The 19,771-nt window shown below is 39.2% G+C and overlaps 1 protein-coding gene across 2 annotated transcripts in view; it reads right to left on the bottom strand.

The window, feature by feature from the left end:
* Positions 1–19,488, bottom strand: part of LOC121516594 (cytokine-dependent hematopoietic cell linker) — a 133,288-nt gene extending 113,800 nt beyond the window's left edge. The window contains exons 1-2 of one of the 2 annotated variants that reach the window (XM_041797955.1): positions 19,162–19,488; positions 16,541–16,621 (exon numbers count right to left, since the gene is read on the bottom strand). The gene's annotated coding sequence lies outside the window, so the exon portion shown is untranslated. The remainder of the gene's footprint in view (positions 1–16,540; positions 16,622–19,161) is intronic. The other variant, XM_041797956.1, reaches the window with a different exon arrangement.
* Between the last annotated feature and the right edge of the window lie 283 nt (positions 19,489–19,771).

Below are 19,771 nucleotides of genomic sequence, written 5' to 3'. Positions count from 1 at the left end.
TGAGTTTTTATGAACAACATCAGCTCTCTTTAATTCAAAATGACCCGGCTGTCCCTCAAACCTCTCCATTCACTAAAGTTTGACAGTGAGTTCATTTACCTGGACGTGTTTTATCTGCAGGTAAATAACCAACGGGCTTTTAGCTCTGGAATTTCTAACTGAAGAATGCACTCTGCTTTTTTATACTACCTGTATTTAACAGGGAATCATGCCTGATTTAAAAATATGTCAGCTGAATTCTTGTTTAGTTGATTGAATCGTCAGATTTGGCCGTTTCTAAAGGCAAAAGCAGGAAAAACTCAAAGTATGTGGTTTCTGAGTTTATGATGTCCTTGTTGGTACAGATGTGTATTATTTAAAGTGAAAAAGGAATAAATGGCAGCTATAAAAGTAGAACTCTTTTCTTTATGTAAACACAGTGATGCTGGTTAGTGATGGGTTATAAATATCCTATCTTCCCCCCAATGTGCATTAATACAGAAATAAACGTTTTTTTTATTGGCCATCAGAGGAGGAAAATATTGATGTTGGTTCAAAACAATGCTTACTGTGCATTACTACCATAAATGCTGAAGATGATGCATCAGAGTTGTGTGTGAAACTCATAAAATTGGCGGTTGTGTAAGCTCATGATAAGTACATTAATTTTTTAAAATCGTGATTAATTATATGCTTTATTTTCTCTTTGTCTTTCTGCATCTCCCTGCAGCCAGAATGATGCAGAATCAGTCCACCGCTGCTCCTTAATAGGAACCCTGTGTAGTGAAAATGTGTTGATAATAAATTAATATTATCAAGTAAACCTCGTAAAGAATAGGGCACCACCGCTTACGCGGACTGGTTATTTAATAACCAATAAAATATTGCAATTATTAATTAATCAAAACCTTTAATTAATTAACAAGAACATTAACTGTAAATCAATCTCATTTCTAAAGTAGTAAATTCTCATAACATTGACTCTATTTCTCTGCTTAATAGAATGAATTCCCGAACTACGACTGTCTTTTGAAGATTTATTATAAAATCACAAAATAACAGACATAAATCACAGGTTATATGAATAGATAATGCAAATGAATAAACAGAACATGACTAAATATGGTAAAGAGAAAGGATGCTAACTTAGTTGGTGAGAGTGGATTATTCTAATAATCCTAACGGAAAAATTTTAACCGACGTTAAGAATTTGGAGCGTGAATTTGGAAGAATAATAGATCTGAACTAATTTATTGGAACTTTGGAGACATCAGCACCAGAGAGATGAATTGGATCATACCAGCCGTTCGATGGAGGCGAGGAGGAGAGGACCCATCTGGAGGGGCCCGGAGGAAGGCGCCTGGCAAGTTCTGAACGCCCGAAGCTACCGCGTGCCAACTCTGGTCCGACCCGGATGGGTTCAAGCTGGGCCGCTGCGGCGCCGATGGGTCGCTCAGACTGTAGGGACGGCTGTACAGACTCTTGTCCACGGACTCTGGGAAGGATTGTCTCTCGTTCCAAAAACAGCTCTTGATCGTCCAATTAAAAAATCAGATAAACTCAAACGCATCGACACCACGTGACTGCTGGCTCACAGTGAAGTCGATTGTGTGATAAAAAGGAAAAACAAAAACTCTGCGTTACAAAAATCTAGCACGAAGCTATAAAAAGGTTAGGAAAAATCTTGTACTGGATAAGAAAAATTCTAAGTCTGATTGTTTATCAGACTTGGCACAACGCTTGGATCAAGAATGGGCCTAGGAGGCCCAAGGAGACTCAACAGAGCTCTCCTCAGTGAGTATCTTCTTGCACTGTCCAGACCTGACCGCTGGAACTGCACACCGAACTCTGCACCGAACTCTACACTCTCTCTCCACTCTCTCTCTCTGAACTCTTGTGAGTTCTGAAGTTACTCTTATACAAGAGGGAGGGGTTTCGGTTTTGAAGCCCTCCCAGTGTTTGATTAAATCCACTCCACCAGATCATCAAGTTAATCGGATAATGTAGAGATAACACAACATGGTTATAAAAACTCTAGAATACTATCAATAAACTATCACACAAACATTAGAAACACAGTTAATTGTTTATACGCACAATTATACATTAGAAAATGTTTCTGCATTTGGGTGTGACGGAACTTGACCACAAGGTGGCAATGTTGATCCAGGGACGATTTTCCGTCTCTGTTCGTCAACTTGGAGAAATACAACTAAATTATATCATCAAACCATAATTTGGTAAGGGAAGATGCCAGAGATTAGTATGGCACGCCATTCTGTTCCTTGTAAACAGACTCAACCAAATATGAACATGTCCTGTTAGAAACATAACATTTAAGACAGTTTTTTGATACTCCCAATCCTTGCAGCTTCATGTGGTCGAGATAACACCGGGAATTTACGATATGCGCCCGCTTTCTGCCATGGCTCTGTAGGAAGACAGAGTCCTTAGATTTATGAGGCGTAGTGCAAAGTTTCTTACAGCTTTCAGGAAGACAGGATTTCGTCTGAGGAGGTTCACCATTTGGTCGACCAATCGAAAGATTCAGATTTTAAGGTGTTTATCTCTGTTGGGAGCTGTCTTTCATCAAAATGGCAGTTTAAGAGTCCTACTGCCTGAGAAACTCTTGTTTTTCGAACGTGGTTCCTTGATAAGTTGTCAGCCATGAGGGAAAGAGAACCCCCCCCCACTTTCAGTGACATTCCTGAAGGGTAATCTGAAGATGTAGGTTTAGGAAGGAGAAAGGATCTCTCCCCCCTTGTATCATTATCTTTCCTCCTTAGAGGGTGTGATATCAACAGCCTTAGATTGTGGTTTCATCTTTAGTTGTTCTGGATAGATTCTCACTACACCTGCATGATCAGATAAGTTCATCTTGTTTGCTAGATATTCTTATCTCTTGTATGTATGTTGAACTAAAAAAACTCAATAGATATCTTCAACTTGAGTAAGATTGAGCTTATAAACTCACCAGGAGGCTGCCATGTTTTGGACTGCGCTGGTTTTTATGGTTTTCAGACGGTTTTGCTGCTCGCTTTCATACCAGACATGTTTGCTGCGTGTTGGCTCCATCATTCCTCCTAAGTTTTACCTCAATAAACCTAACCCTAACCCTACAAGTGACTGGATTCAGTGTAGAGTGGAAGCCTGCTGAGAGCTTTTCAAAATAAAAGCGTTATATACATTCAAAGGGAGTTTCTCCAAAAGAATGCTAAAATGGGCTTTTACTTTAAAAAGCACAAACTGGAAGTGTTTTAATGCTGTGTTTATCTTTACCTGCAACATTTTGAACCGTGTGGAAACAGAAAGCTTCATAAGAGTAGAAGTTTGGGGAACAACTTTATTAAACAGACGTGTTTAGCTCGTGGCCTTCATCTGGTTCATCAGGAAACAGATTTCAAACAGTCTACCATTATGGACGTAAATATTTGCTACAACAAGGTAAATATGGCTCTGTCTTTATCATTTTCCTATCTAGCTGGACCAATCGCAGCTACTGGTGCACGGAAAAAATAGAGGAGACCTCAAATCTTAAAATTCTCCGTGCGTGAGATGTGCAGTGTCTCTGAGATGCAGCCCTAACAGTCTGAAACAGCGGTTACTATAGCAACGGCGAAGAGCGCTGCAGAACTGTGATGTCACACTACCAGCCTGGACCAAAACTCAGCGGCCTCCTGGAGAATTTATAAAATCAATATGCAGATATCTACTGAGTTTTTTAGTTCAATATGCATATGAGAGATACAAACATCTATCCAACAAGATGAACTTATCTGATCATGCAGGGTTCCTTTTAAAGTCTCATTTCACTTTAAAAACTTATAAACAGCTCAGTGGACGAGTCAGAAGGAATCTACTTTCTGAATTTACCTTTTTACTGTTCCCCTGTTTCCTATTAGATCTTTGTGTTTCAGTTCATGTTATAATCCCTGATCAACCCAAAGTTCCTTACTGTCTTTCAAAATAAAAGCAGGTCCGTATCCAAACAGGAAGTCAATCAACCATTAAGACAGGAAAAAAAATTTAAAAAAATGGAATTTTAAAATGCAACAAAAAGTTTTTGATTAATTGCAATTAACAACAGATAATCTGAGATCATTCATGATGAAAATTCAGTCGTTTTGACAGCCCTAGTTTGCACTAGAACTGGTGGTGTTTCTCCCTGAAAAGTTTTGGTGAATGCTCTCATCTTGAACCTTGTTTTTCCTGTTGGTTGTAATCAGATGTAGAGTGAAGTGTCTTTTCCCATGCTGATATTCAGCCTAAAGCATGCAAGGCTTAAGGGCTTTGCATCTGAATATGGATGTGTCTGATTTTACCCGTGTTTGCGTAATTTTCTGCTGCGTAGGTTATTTATGTGAAGGCCATTACACACATTAAAGCAGCGCTCCACATTCACTAGCAAAGCGGGGTGTGGTGCAACATAAAAGGTCCAAAGCCACATCTTAAAACTTCCATGGAGAATGCAAACGCCTGTGCTTTACTAATTCAGCGTGCACATCATAACTGCTGATAAGGCTCAGAGTTCCCCCACATTGATTTTTAGATGCAGTTTAGTAATCCTCACATTCTGCCTTCCTGTCTCCTGCAGAAGAGTGAATTCAGCGGAGTTGCACAATAAAATCCTGCTTTGAGGATCATCGGAAGCGTCCGACCACATTAACATGACAATAGTCCATATTCAGAGTCGGTAAATACCCTCAGTGCCACCTCAGTGACTCCCCCCCACCACCAACCCTCAGCTCTATGAAACCACAATAACAAGAACTCCTCTGCTCCAAATTTCCTTTTAAGTGCTAAAAACATATCAGCCGCTTTCTCTTGTAAACAAATTTAATGAGGCTACAGATAAATTAAGTGTTGCGTTTCACCCAAACAAGTCTCTCACTTCTGATGTAAGTCAGACAAATCTTGCAGCGTGCTACATGATCAGAATGCCTGAAAATATTTTCTTTAACGCTTGTGCCAACAGTGTGTGGCATTAAAAACATTTTTTTATCAGACTCTGGCAGGCCTCACAGATTCCAAATGGGAACACAGATTGTTATGGGTAAATATACTATGTCTGTGTCACGGCTCTGAGTCCAATCTGTTCAATAAAAGCTGAAAATGTTTGTTCTACCTACTCATGCAGTAAAATATTTAATGCAGCTGCTGTCATATGTTGGCAGAGAATACAACTGCAGTTCCATAAAAGCTGGGGCACTGTGTTAAATAGAAGTCAGTGATTGTCAAACCTCATAAACACATATTACATTCACAATAGAACATGGACAACATATCAGATGTTGAGACTGACACATTTTACATTCACATGAAAAATATTAGCTCATTTTGAATTTGATGGCAGCAACACATCTCAAAAAAGTAGGGACAGGGCAACAAAAAGCTGGAAAAGTGGTACTAATGAAAAACAGCTAGAGGAGGATTTTGCGAATAGTTCAGTTAATTGGCAACAGGTCAGTAACATGACTGGGTATAAAAGGGGAATTTTAGAGAAGCAAAGGTTCACCAACATTAGGGGTGCACGATAACTATCGGGCCGATAACAGGAAATTATTACGTCACTCTGATAAGTCCGATATCATGATGGCTAGTCCCGATAACATATATATTTTTGTCAGTATGGCACTGCTGGCGTTTGTTTTCTTTCTCACAAGACTACACATTCTGAAACAGCAGGTAGCACCGCAGTACACGGCCCGCTGTTAAGCACCAGAGAAGAAGAGGAAGCAGCCCCTGTGCTAAAATGCTAACTAGACGGTGGCGTTATTCAGTATTTACAGGGAGGATAACACGACTGTGTGAGTAGAATTTGCCCTGCAAAGGTCACAAAGAGTAGAAAGAAGTCCTCGACGGATCTTATAAGTCACTTAAGAGTCATCATCCTAATGGCGGCAGCAGCCACTAGCCTCAGCCGCGGGCATTAGGACTGAGTCAACGGCTAATACCAGGCAGAGCACTGATTGTAAACAGGCACTGAAAACTGCAGAAAGTTTGCCAGAGCCAAAAGGCGCAACGTTATACTAACAAAATCAGTCTGACAGTCTCCTGATCCATCGCTACTTTCATAGACGTATACCTGCCTGCTCTGTTTGACGTGGTTTCATTCAGTCTGATCCACGTTAGGAACAGAAGTTCAGCCACAGACCACGGTGGACTTTACATTCTTAACCTATCTCTGATATGACTTATGTCAGTGCATATTTTTAATCTTTATGTAAAAATCAGCTTGCTTTAATTCTGGCTTGAGCAGCAAAAAAAAAAAAACAAAAAAGAAAAAAAACCCAAAAAAGTCAGAATAGTTCTTTGTTTGTTAAAAAACATGAGTGATATTAGTAAGAATTAGTTATAAATATCTTTGCTGACTACATATTAAACCCTTATTAGCCACAGATGTGCATAAACACATCAGATAAACTTCTTTTGTTAAATCAACAATTGAAAAAATCATATATTGGTTATCAGTTATCAGCCATCAGGAGTAGGAAATTATCGGTATCGGTTCAAAAAAACAATTATTGTGCATCACTAACCAATATGTGATAAAACAGCATCTAACAACCGTGGCACAATTTTTTTTAAAGTTCCTCAACATAAAAAAGTTCAGATTTTGAATCTCCCAACATCTCCCCCAGTGCTATTTATTTACTTAATGGCAACTAGCCCTTAGGTTGCTTATGTGTCTTTTTTTTAAATGTCTGATTTTTAGGCTTTTAACTGGGTCTTATTCTCACTGCTGATGTTGTCATTGTGTACCTTGTCTTTTGTGTGCACCTGCTGCAACACCAATTTCCCTTCGCGGGACAATAAAGAGATTCTGATTCTGATCTACAGTCCATAATATCATCAACAGATTCAGAGAATCTGGAGAAATCTATGTGAGCAAGGGCCAAGGCTGAAGGGGCCCTCAGGGGCCACTGCATTAAAAACAGGCATGATTCTGTTCTAAAATCACTGCATGGGCTCAGGAACATTCCAGAAATCATCGTCTGTCAACACAGTTGGATGTGCCATCCACTAATGACAGATAAAGCTGGATCATGGAGAGAAGAAGCCATATGTGAACAGGATCCAGAAACACCACCGTCTTCTCTGGACCAAAGCTCATTTAACATGGACTGAGGAAACATGGAAAACTGTTCTGTGGCCACATGATTCAAAGTAACAGTCAATTTTTAGTTTTAGGTGAGGAACGTTGCTGTAGTCCTTGGTCTTCCTTGCTGGATTTTTCCGTTTCTGATGCTCCAAATATTTTCTGTTGGTGAAAGGTCTGGACTGCAGGCAGACCAGTTCAGGACCAGGACTCTTCTCCTGTGAAGCCATGCTGTTGTGATGGATGTGGTATGTGGTTTAGCATGGTCTTGCTGAAATAGTCAAGGCCTTCCCTGGCAGAGACGTTGTCTGGATGGGAGCATATGTGTCTCTAAAACCTCTATCTACCACCCCTAATATTCAGATTGCTGGGTTTTGTTGTTTTAGTTTGGGCTGTAGTTTGCCAGCAGTCCTGTTTTTGCTGTTTCTTTTCACTTTTGATAAGTTAGCTTTTTGGTTAGTGGGAGGTTGGGTGCTTCGACGGCCCACTGCGAGATTGGCAACTCCTGTCTCCCTCCTTTGTTCATTTTGGATGTCGCCTACAGCCCCCTTTAGTTCTTTAGGTTTATTTTATTAATTTCATTTTTTTATACATAAAACTTGGATTTTTGTTAAACCTTAAAGTTTGCGTTGGTGTCCGTTTGTGTGTGACTGGCCTCTTTGTGTGTTTGAGCCTTTGTTGTTTAAAAAGAACTCTGCATGATCAGACAAGTTCATCTTGTTGGGTAGATATTTGTATCTCCCAAATGTATATTAAACTAAAAAACTCACTAAAAAACACTAAATATTTTGAGTTCATTTCAGCTCATAAACTCAGCAGGAGACCGCCATGTTTTTAACGGTGCTGATAGTGTGCCGTCACGGTTCCACAGTGCTCCTCTCCATTGCTAAGCATGACCATTTTTCAGATGGTTTTTCTGCTTGCAGCTGTTGCTGACACGAGTTTGCTGCATGTTGGTTTTGTCTCCCTGCTGTCAAAGCTCTGTCATTCCTCCTAAGTTTTACCTCAATAAAACTCCAAGTGACTGGATTCAGTGTGTTGTGGAAGCATGCCAGGAGCTTTCAAAATAAAAGCATTATGTACATACAAATGGAGTTTCTCCAAAGACATGCTAAAGTGGACTTTTACTTTGAAAGGCACAAACCGGAAGTCCTTTCATGTTGTGTTTATCTTTACCTGAACCTTGCGGAAACAGAAAACCTCATGAAGAAGAGAAGTTCGGGGAACAACTTTATTAAACAGGCAAATTTTAGCTCGTGGCCTTCATCTGGTTCATCAAGAAACTAATTTCAAACATTTTCTACCCATGTGGACGTACATATTTGCTACAACAAAGTAAATATGGCTCTGTATTTATCATTTTCCTGTCTAGATGCACAGATAACTGCTCGTGGTGAAAATATGAAATAGAAGAGACCTCTAATTTTAAAATTGAGATGTGTTGTGTTTCTGAGATGCAGCCCTAACTCTGGCTGTCAGTCAGAAACAACTTATTGCATAGGAGCGGTGAGGATAACCACCTAACTGTGACGTCACAGCGCCAGCGCGGACCAAAACATGGCGTTCTCCTTGTTAATTTATAAATTCAAATGACTCAAAATGCAGATATCTTGTGAGTTTTTACTTTAATATGTATATGAAAGATACAAATATCTATCCAACAAGATGAACTTGTCTGATCATGCAGGGTTCCTTTTAAAGCTAACTGAAGAGGCCGTAACACCCAGTGATGTTAATGACCTGCTGCCTCCTCCAGCTGTTTTCCATCGGTACCACTTACTAGCCTTTCCTTGTTGCATCCCTACTTTTTTGAGCTAATATTTTTCATGAAACGGTAATATGTCTCTGGGTTTACAAGATTTGCAAATCATTAATTTTCTTTAAATGTACATTTTACACATTGCCCCAACTTTTTTGAGTTGGGGTTGCACTTTAAATCATGCATCAGAGAGAAAACTCATTCAGCATGGAAGTTTGGTCGTATTAAGGCATAATTTATCGCTGTATACACATTGTTATACAGACAAAAAGGCTTTTATGCATCAAATTCTCTCGTTAGGAAAGTAAAACTGATTATGTTTCTCACGGACAGAGTTGGAGCCTCCATATTCCCACAGGCTCTTCAAATGATGCAACTCCTGCTTGCTTTCATTTCACTGTATTGTATTTCATCCAAACAAATTTTTTCTTATTAGTTTTTCATACAATGCAGCAAACAGCTACAGCCCAAGGCTACGAATGCTAATGCTGTTTGGCTTTTTACTCTCCAAACCGACGTTCTTGAGCTGAAAATTGGAATTCTTGTGAAGCTTGTTCAGTTGTTTCTCTATTTCATTAAGAAGTGGAAATATATCTGACAATTTACGCTCCTGTGCGGTTCTAGACACCTGAGGAGGAACAGCGGCTCCACACTGACTCAGTGGCCATTATTCTGTTTTTGTCTAATTCTGAGGTTTAATTATATGCACTGTGAATCATCAGCCGCCGAACACCCACCCGTGGCACGCCGCAGGTCATCCAGCTCCTTCTATAGCTTCAGCTTCATTTAATCAAACACTGTACTCTGTTCAAGTGGGTTCACTGTATGGATCATTACTGTAATTATTCATGCTGGTAATACAAGATGATGGCAAATGACACAAATAATAATAATGACACAGAATGGAGCTGGAGACGCTTCTAAAAGGAGCTGCTTTTAGAAATCAGAGAAACATCTAAGCTGCAAATTAAATTATATCCTCTTTGTCAGAGGCACTAGATTGCTACTTTGTTCTGTGTATTCCTCGCTGAGACAACACTGTTAAAAAGAAAGTTTTTCTTTGTTTGACAGCAGAAGCTGGCAGGCTCAGGAGGAGCTCATTTCCATAGCCAGGTGCAGCGTCTACGTCTGGCTCCTTTCCCAAAAACTGTAGCAGCGTCCGTGATCTGAGGACGCCATAATGGAAGCTGAGCACTGTCAGAAAGTTGGTAAAAAGACAGTATTATTCCTCTGTGACAGTTTTCTTAAAATAAAAGGAGCATAATCAAGTTTTAGATCAAATATCTTTATCTGAAAACAGTTTGAATTGACCAGTGTAATGCTGCTGTAAACTGAAATTTTCACAAATGTTATGAAAATAAATCCAGATTAAAACTGAAATCCAAGTTTTCTCTAGTCTTCTCGGGTAACAGAAATACTTAATACTCCAGAGAGCAGGGAAGAGGACAGCTAGCTCATGTAAATACAATTTTTAGGGGATGCATTGTTGGATTTCTTTTGCCAGTATCCAATAAGACAATATTCCCAAACTCATTTTAGCCAGTACCATCACAGACGCCGTGTTTCTCACAAGTCTGAATTGTTTCTGTGGTCACAGCGAGTGGAAAAGGACGACACACGCAAAGAAAAAAATTCACCTATTTTCAATAGTTTTTTGCAGAGGAGCAGCAGGGATCATCCGTTGGGAGACAATACGTAACTTCTGCATAGAGACACTCAACCTAAAGTCGTGTTTTGAGCTGTTTATGACTACGCCGAATATTTAGAGTGTGAAAATTAAAACATTCTTGATTCTTGAGATACTTTTGTGTCCCTAAAGTGGTGAAATATTCAGGCAAAGATCAAAAGGTGGATTCTTCTTGTTTGAAAACAGACCTGCTTTTATGGGTAGATGAGTGATTTAAACATGAATTAAATCAGGGAAAAAAGAACTTGTCATGGACTAAAAAGGGAATAAGTGAACTGTAAAATGTAAATGTTTAAAGACACATGGTTCAGATTTCTTCTGACTCCTCCACTGAGCTGTTTATGAGTTTTAGAGTGAAATGAGACATTAAGGAGCAGTGGTGGACTTATTCTACATCACTGTGTCTGCAGGGAGACTCTGACTCGGATTAACTAAAGTGTGATGAAAGAGTTAATAAAACATGAGATTAATCGTGGTTTAAAAACATTTGTCGACCTTAATTCATTTTGACTAATCTTAATTAGCAGAGGGAAAGAAATAACTACTTACATCTACTCAGATTACTATAATTGAGTAGTTTTGTTGGTTCTAATTAATCTGCAACCTCCAGTCCTAAGGTGCTAGCTTAAGGGCTGGAGTCTTCTTTCCATAGTAGACCCCTTCCTCCCAGTATCGGCAGTATCGTCTCCATCTGTCAAACAAATCTACTGAGGAGTTTCTCTCCTCTCCTCAGGCTGGCATAACTCATCCATAAACATTCATTTGTTGTTTTGTGTGAATCCTAAAGAGAAAACAGCTCTGACTCTTAGGATTCTACAAGCCTCAGTTATAAATGATACATAAATTAACCCTAAATCTGCCCATCTGATGAATTCATTCATGAAATCCGCTACAACTAATCCTCCACATTCTGACTGTTTATTTTAACTTAAACATCCTTAGATCATGTTAGAGGCTAATGAACTTTGAAAGACTTTGGTAATAAATGCAGCATGGATGGTATTTAATCAAATTTCCCTCTAAAATGTGGTTGCATCTAATCTAAATCCTCATTAGAGGAACTGTGGCTTCAGAGAAGGAGACATTTCTCCAGGCCTGACTGAAAGCAGCCCAAGGAAAGTTTACTGGAACACAAAGTTCAAATGCATAAATCAGTGGGTTACCAGGATTAAAATTAATTTCTCTTCCATAGAGCTGCTAATCCAGTTCCAGCTGCAAAGCAAAGTATTTACTTGATAACCACAGAAATACATATAGATGTGCCTCAGCTGACAGGCATTGAAAAAGAGGATAAAAAAGCCAGATTCTCAAAGTTGTGTGACTCTCGATGTCCAGATTTCACTCCTGCATCACATTTTGTAATGCCATGCTTGATTAGGATGAAGCAAAATGGGAAGGAGGGGAGGAGGTTTCTGCTCTACCATCAAGTCCAGACCTGCACTGTGACGTTCAGTCATGGGAAATAGCAACAGCAAAAACAGGAGTGTTTCATAATGACTCATCCGGGCTTCCATACACACAGAGTACATGCAGGAAACATTTTTTCCAGGAAGTGTTCTGGATGTTTTCCTGGAAATTTCTCCTACATGATAATCATTAATTAGGGCCTGAGCACTGACGTAGGCCCTGATCGACCCTACTGTATCTGTCTACATCATTTTTCTGTTAGAAGAATCCTGCTTTGGGGGTTTTAACATGCTCATAAACTCACCAGACTTTATAGAAAATTTTCCCCCAGTGGAATTTTTTGTATTTTGTTGAATCATGCAAGTCCATCAAGCAGGGGCTCAACAGGGGTCCCAAATGTGAGATAGGGGGCTGGATAAGAGCAATGGATTCTGGACTTAGGTCTAACCTGAGAGCCTACCTGGGTCAACATAACCTTAAACTGTCAACCTCATTTTCCCCAGAAATAAAACATGAAACAAACAGCGCTGAAGCTTAATCATTTGGAAATCCAACAAAGTAAAAATAATAAGTTTAAATGCTTGTTAGTTTCAAAGGTCAGAACACGATATTGAAAACAGAAAAATAATGTTTTAAAGAACAAATGTATGAGTAGAAAGTTGAACACATACGTTTAAAGGTCAAAATATGACTTAAAATTGAAATTGTGAGTCTAATAGGTCAAAATGTGGAATTAAAAAGTCAAAGTTTGGGGTGAAAATGTCAAAATATGAGCTAAAATCCCAAATAATGACTTAAAAGTTAAAAAATATTACTTTAAATTTAAAATTGTAAGTCTAAAATGTCAAAATATGATAGAAAAAGTAAAAATTATGAATTACAAATGTCAAAATATGAGAACATTTTGAAATAATGAGTTTAAAAGTCAAAATATGACTTAAACTGGGGTTCAGTTGGAGAGCGGAAGGTCGCTTGCTCGAGTCCCGGTGGGAGCGGAGCTGGACTTTGGCCTTGTAGCTGGAGAGGTTCCATCACGTCCTGAGCACTGTGGAAGTGCCCTTGAGCAAGGCACTGAACCCCAGTGAACAGCTCACGCAGCTGCTTAACAAACAGTAGCACCTAATGTGTGTGTAATATGTAAAAACAACAACAGAGTATAAACTACGAATTTCCCCTTGGGGATGAATAAAATACGACTTCACTTTACTTTAAATTTAAAATTGTAAGTCGAAAATGTCAAAATATGATAGAAAAGTAAAAATTATGAATTAAAAATGTCAAACTATGAGAAAAATTTGACATCACGGGTTTGAAAGTCAAAATATGGGATTAAAAAGCCAAATTAAGGAGTTGAAAATGACAAAATATGACTTAAAAGGACTTAAAAGGTTAACAAATATCACTTAAATTTAAAATGATGAGTCTTAAACGACAAAATATGATATAAAATTTAAAATAATGAGTAGAAAACATCAGAAAATGACTTAAAATTTAATATTGTGAATCTAAAAGATAAAATACGACAAAGTCAAAATTATGAGTTGAAAAGGTCAAAGTATGAAATGAAAAGTCAAAATCATAAGTTTGAGTCATAATCTTGAGATGCAAAATTGAAAATATGAAATAAAAACACAAATACATTTCTTTCCCCACATTCTTGACTTTTGATCTGATTTTTTCTTACTCTTTATTTTTTCAGATTTTTATGGCTTAACGAGGGAACCCTAAATAATCAAGGTTAAATTTACATTTTTATACTGGAGGAAATCTGCAGACCTCATACTGGTGGGCCAGGTAGAATACAGATATGATATGATCTTGTGGGCCAGACATAACCATTCCATGGGCCGGATTTGGCCCTCGGGCCTTGAGTTTGACACCCCTGCTCGACACTACACTACAAAATCCTAAAGGTCAAATTTTAGCATTTTTGGGTGATTCAAAAGTTTTGTATTTTAGCAAATTAGTCCAGGGGATTGTATCTGATTGTCTCCAGAATTTTTTTGCTCATACTAGACAACATGGAGATCTAAAGTTGAGCAAACTGTGACTTTTCACCGTAGGGCAGGACCGGGACCAGAGCCCAAACTTAAACTACTTTTTTGGACATTCTTGCAGTGAAAATACACCAATAATGCCATATAACTTTTTAGTGCTAATGCCAATCAGCACCAAACTTCAGAGGGGTGATCACACATTGATCCTGATTCATACATGAACATCATTACTTTGTCACAGCGCCCCCTTCTGGCAACTGAACATTTCCACCTCAGATTTTTTAAAAATTTCCCTTTGAATATTCAGCCCCTGCAAACCATTCAGCCTAGGCTTATGATTTTTGTTCTGCACATGGATCAGGAAAGCCTCTTGGACCCATGCCCAGATCCCAACAGGAAGTCCACCAGCTTCATCTGTTTCAAAATAAGACATTTTTGTTGGTGCCAAGAAACTTTAACCATTATAACTTTAGCAAACAATACTCCGTGATCTTCTTCTCCTTCTTGCAAGACAACGGCATCACACTGAACACGACCACATGCAAACATCTCATCATAGCGCCCCCTACTGGCAACAGGAAGTGACACAAATGGCCACATCTTCATTCCTCTTAATGTGCTTAACCTACGGAGCTCTGGTGTCAAAAGAAAGCCCTTCGTAATTGGGCACAACGTGGATATGTTACATGGAAGGATGTCTCGCTGGCGATGGCGAGCATTTCAGTATCTCGCCAATGCAACAGGAAGTATATGCAACTCTCATACCAAACATCTGATTGTCTTCAAACGTCACATGTAGAATCAAGGTCTGCTCATCTACATATTCAAAGGTGAATTTCCTCTTTTTAATGTTGCACCCCTACCAGCAACAGGAAGTGACACAATTATGCCATTTCTTTATTGGTGAGCAATTTGTTATTATGCTGTTTCACAGGAAGTCACTGTAGCTCTTATATGAATCTTGTAATTTGCATCAAATCTCACATGTATGATAAGGGTCTGCCCCTCTACATAAATGTACATTTAGATGTGTATTACATGTCTTTGCAATGCGTCACCTACAAGGAAAGTTGACATGCTTTCTGTGCTCTGGTGCAGCACATAGCAGGGGTTGCTTACACCTGATCCCACTGTTACAACACCCCAAAATGCAACAGGGTGCAAAGGCCCTTCAGTGCTACTTGCAGCCCTGGCATTACATTCCCAACTTCAAATGTAGTTTTCTAACCTTGAAGCATTTAAATAAAAATAATTATTTTTTGTCCCTTCACTCCACCTGTCACTGAGTTTGTTGAGAATGAAGTGTCTTCATTTCATTTTTTTTATTTATTTGATAGCGAAGTATCTTCATTATTATTTTCATTGCCTCAGGCAATTCATTACCAATTAAGCAGACACATTATGTAATGAGTTGAAACAAATAAGCCTCTTTGTTAGTTGACATTGATGCAGAGAAGTGGCGTGAAGCGAATTAAAAGTAAACATCATTATCAGTTAGGAGCTGAGATGCAGTCAAGGCAGCAGCTTCACAGTTGTGCAATGCAACATGGGATTTTTCTGTATCGCCCATGGTAAAGGCTAAAGGTAAGAGCAATATCTGTATCAGTAATTACTGCTGAATTCTGCATGCATGCCAGGTGTAAATCCTCGGAAATGGCCTTCATTACGGGGAAGCTCAGCGACTGTGGCTAAGAAGTGAGGATAATGACAGTGTGGGATTAACCCTGCATCCAGCTCTCTTTCCTCCTCTTCCTCGCAGCCCTCACTAAACCACCGCTACCAGCCAACCCCGTCTCTCCGGGCCCCTCGTTTCTCAAGAGAGCCCCTTTCCTCAGACAATGCAAGAGCTTGCCAAAGGGGGTTTTGATCATCCTGTGATGTGGCGCTGTGTGACAGGCCTCAGACACAGATATTTAGTTCCCCACTCAGGAGATTACTGGAAATAAACTTCTGACACAGCTGCAGCTGAAATATTTTACTGCTCTGCAACCAGCATTTACCTCTGCACACACCTCAGAAAGAGAGCGGAGTGCATGTGAGTGCATGTGTGTGCCTTTAAAAAGTGTTTCTCATCTTCTTTCATTTTTCTGCGGTACTTATGCCCCCTCCCCCCTCGCCTCTCAAAGTCAGGCCAAGGTTTATTATGAGGTCTGAATCAGCCAGCTTTTTCTATTTAAAACGAAGTTTCCAAGCACATGAAAGGAGGGATTAGAGGCTATTTGGTGTGAAAAATGTTTAGGAAAATCTACTTGAGTGAATTCTGAAACTCTCCCCAATCACACACAGAAAAAAGGAAATTCAAATAGTAGGTCTGAAGCTGGGCAAAGCAATAAAAGACTTTTTACTGCCTCTATTATACTTGATGTCTTCATTGAAACAGAAATTCTGCAAGTAGAATTACTGGTTTGCTTTAAAACTTCTGTTTTTGGTACAAAATTCAATAACTGACATTTTTTTTCCTCTGTCACTCATGTTGATTTTTTACGAACATAATACACGTTAATATTTGTTAATAAAACATAACTAAGATGTAGATTTCATGTATAAGTTGAGAGACATAAAGCGTTCCAAAATGTGCACACAGGTGTTTTAGTCTTAAGACATGAGCTGACCTGTGGGGCTGAACTCAGAGCAGATGTTGGACTCGTGCATCAGATGTTCAGGTGAAGGCCGGCTGGCTGTGAATTGCATTTCTGTGGAGGAAAAGTAGAGCATATCAACACCCTGTTATTATGAAAGACCAAAGCTTTTTCTGTCTCCTTTTTAGGATTTCTTTGCATAAGTTAGAAAAAAAGGTCCAGCAGTAACACACAGTGATTAACTGTCTAAGAACAACAGGACCAACAGCATGTAGGAACAGATGCATGAAAGCTGTCAATTAATTAAACAGTGAAACTCATGTATAGTTTAGATTCAGCACTTGGTTGGGGCTCCTTTTGCATGAGTTACTGTAGCGTTTTTCAAAGTGTGAGGTGGGCCTCCCCTGGGGGGCGCCACAGACATTCAGGGGAGGCACGGAACCATAAAGCCCAAAAAACAAACAAAAACAAAGTAATTTGCTTTGCTAACTTCTAATATGCATGGAGCAAAATGAATAGACTTATAGTTACTTTAAGGCAGTGATACTCAACGTGTGATTTGTAATTATTTGTGGCTCTTTTATGTCTTAATTTTAAATATTATTCCCCCAGAAAACCTGAAAGAAGGGAAACATTTTTGCCCTCTTATACCAGTTATTGACACTTTTCATCCAATTAAGCATCCTTTGGTCATTAAACACCTCTTTTTTACCTACTTTTTGCCAATTTTTGCCACTTTCCACCATTTTTTTTGCAACTTGTCGCCCATTTAAGCATCCTTTTGTCATTAAATCACACTTCTTTCCTACTTTTTGCCCATTTTTGACACTCTTGACTGCTTTTTATGCTGACTTTGGACCACTGAGCAACAGTCCACTTCTTTTTCTCCACAGCCCAGATAAAACTCTTCTGATGTTGTCTCTGGTTCAGGAGTGGATTGACTCGAGGAATGCCACATTTGTAGCCCATGTCTAGGATTGGTCTGTGCGTAGTGGCTCTTGATGCGCTGACTCCAGCCTCAGTCCACTCCTTGTGAAGCTCCCCCAAATTCTTGAGGCTGTGGTTCTCCCTTCTGCTGGTGCACCTTCTCCTACCACACTTTTTCCTTCCACTCAACTTTCCATGACTATGCTTGGACACAGCACTCTGTGAACAGCCAGCTTCTTTAGCAATGACCTTCTGTGGCTTACCCTCCTTGTGGAGGGTGTCAGTGACTGTCTTCTGGACATCTGTCAGGTCTGCAGTCTCCCCTTGATTGTGTAGCCTACTGACCCAGACTGAGAGACCATTTAAAGGCTCAGGAAACCTTTGCAGGTGTTTGGAGTTCATTAGCTGATTAGGGTGTGACACCATGACTTTACAATATTTAACTTTTTCACAATATTCTAATTTTCTGAGACACTGAATTTTGGGTTTTTATTTCTGTAAGCCATGATCTTCAACATTTCAGAACATAAAGGCTTGAAATAATTCACTCTATGTGTAATGAGTATAGATAATATATGGATTTCACTTTCTGGAATGAGTGACAAAAAATATTGAACTTTTTCATGATATTTTAATTTTTTGAGATGTACCTGTAAAGCCAAGCACAAGCTTCATGTTTTACTGTGGGCCATGTATCTTTTTTTTTAAACTTGCTGTAAGCTACGCAGCCTGGGAGGTGAAATGAAAGCTTGTTTTTTTTTTAATACGCACGTGCGATTTAGTATCTCCTACGTGTGTTTTATTATCTCACGCGTGCGTTTTATTCATATCTCGTACGTGCGATTTCTCAGTACCTACTACCAAATAAAACACGCGGCCTGGTTGCACGTGCGTATTAAAAAAACACAAGTTCATGTCAACTCCCAGGCTCTGTTGTTAGCTAATCAAAAATGGACTGTGGGCTGCATTTGGCCCCCCTGCCACAGTTTGGACAACCCCACCCTATTCAGTCAGTTGGACTCTCCCAACAACAAGGCTTCATCTTTATCGTTCCATAGTATTTTACACAGTTACCATCAGTAAAGTAACGACCGTTACTGCGATTAAGTCTTGTTTAATTCTTTATACAGATGTTGTGAGCCTTTATTATTATTTTTACTCAATGGTGCTTGGAAAATACATCATCAGAATGATAGAGACTCTAATAAAATAAGAAAATATAAAAAGTCAGTTAAGTTACAAAGTAAAAAGCTCTCAAAATTTTCGAGATTAGGGCCACTGGAAAAAAAAATTGAGACACAAATTTTTTACTGGTGAAAAACAGTAAAAAATTTTGGCTTTAATCCCAGAATTCTGACCTTTTTTAACAAGTAAAAAATAAATAATTGCATCTCAACTTTTTTTCCCCAGTGGCCATAATCCTCTTCTGTAGAAAAATCATACTTTTACCAAAAAATAAACAACCCAGGTTAATTTTTATAATATCTAATAGTTTTAGTTTTACCTCAGAAATTAAATAGTCCTATTTATTTATTCATTCAGTTATCTCCAGTGGCCCTAAAAGTCTGTTCGTCATTTAAGCCCTTTTAAAGTCTCATTGATAGTCTTAGTGAAGTACCTACCCCAGCTGTGACGCAGCTCATTTAGCCGTTACTTCACAGGGGCTACTGCTGCCATGTCTTCAGTCTGCTTAAACTGCTGCTTAAACTTCTGTAGCACAGACTCACCTGGCTCACCTGTTGGTCGCTTCCAGCTGCTCCTGGAGGATAAAAACAACCCCGTGTCTGCCTCGGTTCTGACCGCTGCGGTGACTTTCTCCGTCGGGCGGTTGGTCCGCGATGCTGTTAGCCGTTAGCTGCTAGCATCGAAGCGCTGCAGTTGAACCTGAGGGTCTTGGAGCTCCACAGCGACTTTCCTCTGTGTGGAGGTACTGCAGAGAGCATGACAGCCGCACTTCTCACAGGTAAGAACCTTCTGTCTTTGTTGATAAGAGTGTTGGCGTTTTTCCACTATTCCACATTATTATGGAGCTGATTTTAATACTTGGCTGTGTGACAAAGGCAAGCTGTTAGCAAGCTAGCTGATTGGTTAACAGCAGCTCCGCTTCCGGTGGCTGGTTGCTAGTTTAAGGTTATTTATTCGTTGATTAATTAAACTTTTGCTATTTATTAGCGTTCAAAATCTATTTCATTGTATTTTAGACTAGTTTGTTTTTTTTTTAATTCTGGTTTTGTGTTGTCACATTTTGTTGGTTGTTGTCTGGCAGGTGCATTAAGGCCTATTTGTTTACATGTTAATCTGCTTACTGGTAAAGCTGACAGCATATTTGGTTGTTGT

The sequence above is a fragment of the Cheilinus undulatus genome, linkage group 10 (genome assembly GCF_018320785.1).
Source record: "Cheilinus undulatus linkage group 10, ASM1832078v1, whole genome shotgun sequence".
Lineage (NCBI taxonomy): Eukaryota > Metazoa > Chordata > Actinopteri > Labriformes > Labridae > Cheilinus > Cheilinus undulatus.
The sequence above is the reverse complement of the archived record's forward strand: the minus strand, read 5'-3'. Positions and strand labels throughout refer to the sequence as shown.